Consider the following 1,354-nt stretch of genomic DNA (forward strand, 5'->3'; position numbering starts at 1 on the left):
TTTTTTTTTTTTAAGTTTGACGAGCATCTTGACTTTTGGTCTTTGGATCAAGGGCGTCGATTTGGCATGGACGGAAGGGACGCGTCCCCACCAATATTCAGCGATTATTGAATTGTCCCCACCAATAATTTGATCTCTTCGAGTAAAGGAAAACAAACCCGATAGTAAGAAAAAAAAAACGATCTGTCAGCTTCTCATTCAGCGAGTGGTGCAGAAAGAGTTAAATTAGTTCTAAATAAATAAATAATTCTCTACTGGAGTCCTACGTCATGTGACAAATATGGCCAATGTGATTGGCTGTGCCTTTCAGGGAGCTGCGTTTAGTTTCAGCAGCTGCAAACCTGCGCTGCGAGGAGGATGGCAGCAAAGAGGAAGAACCTGGATATAAGAAATTATTGCAGGGTAAATGTCATTTAGAGATTTGTAAACATATTCTAATAATATCTTTAACAGGAGTGACTGATTTTAAAAATATGATTCTTTATGTCTGTGTAATATTTCATTAATCTCTGTTACTCTGTTATTTCTCTCCAGACTCAACCTTGTTTTCCCTATAACACACAGTTATACATCACATATTATAAATCTGACTTTGATAAATATTTAGATCATGTGAAAACACAGAGCAGCTCTCTATGAACAGTGTGAAGCAGGGGTGTCAAACTCATTTTCCATCAGTGTAAAGAAGTTACATATTTAACTGTTTTTCTACATGATGAAGAAAAAGCTGCTGTCAGCATGACTCTGAACCAAAGTGGGGAAAAATGTGCAAGATTACAGAAAAAGTTTTTGTAGCTTATTGCACAAACTGAAAACAGAAACTTTTCTGACATGAATTAGTTTGAATGGGTATAAGGACGGTTTTTATCTGTTGGAAATGCTGTAAAACTTGAAAGTCTGCTTGTGCTTGTTTGCAGTGAGCAGCAGATCAAACAAGTTAATAATTATAACTGGCTTCAAACACACATTCAAGCCTGTGAGACTCATTCAGACACTCAGTGAGCCACGACTCTTTGTTACAAGCACACATTTCTGTCACGGTCCTGGGGTCCGTTCTTCATACCTCGCTTACTACATTCAAGATCAAATGACACATCCAAGACCAAATCATCGCGCTAACTCTGAGCTCGCTATTCCGGTTCCCCGAACACACCTGTTGTTGACGATTAGTTTAGCTGGATGAAGTAATGTGAGATCACTGGGTGGCCCAACAGGGGCTACGAATCAATAGTAGAAACATTGATCGGCAACCCTTTGATTGGTCGGCGAAAATGTCGAAGGAGCGCGCTCTGTATTTTTCGGCAGCAGAGCAAGAACTCTTGAGTGAGGGATTTCAGGAGTTTCAGAGTTTAAT

The sequence above is a fragment of the Pundamilia nyererei genome, unplaced genomic scaffold (assembly GCF_000239375.1).
Source record: "Pundamilia nyererei isolate P.nyererei 1_Seehausen unplaced genomic scaffold, PunNye1.0 scaffold03262, whole genome shotgun sequence".
Lineage (NCBI taxonomy): Eukaryota > Metazoa > Chordata > Actinopteri > Cichliformes > Cichlidae > Pundamilia > Pundamilia nyererei.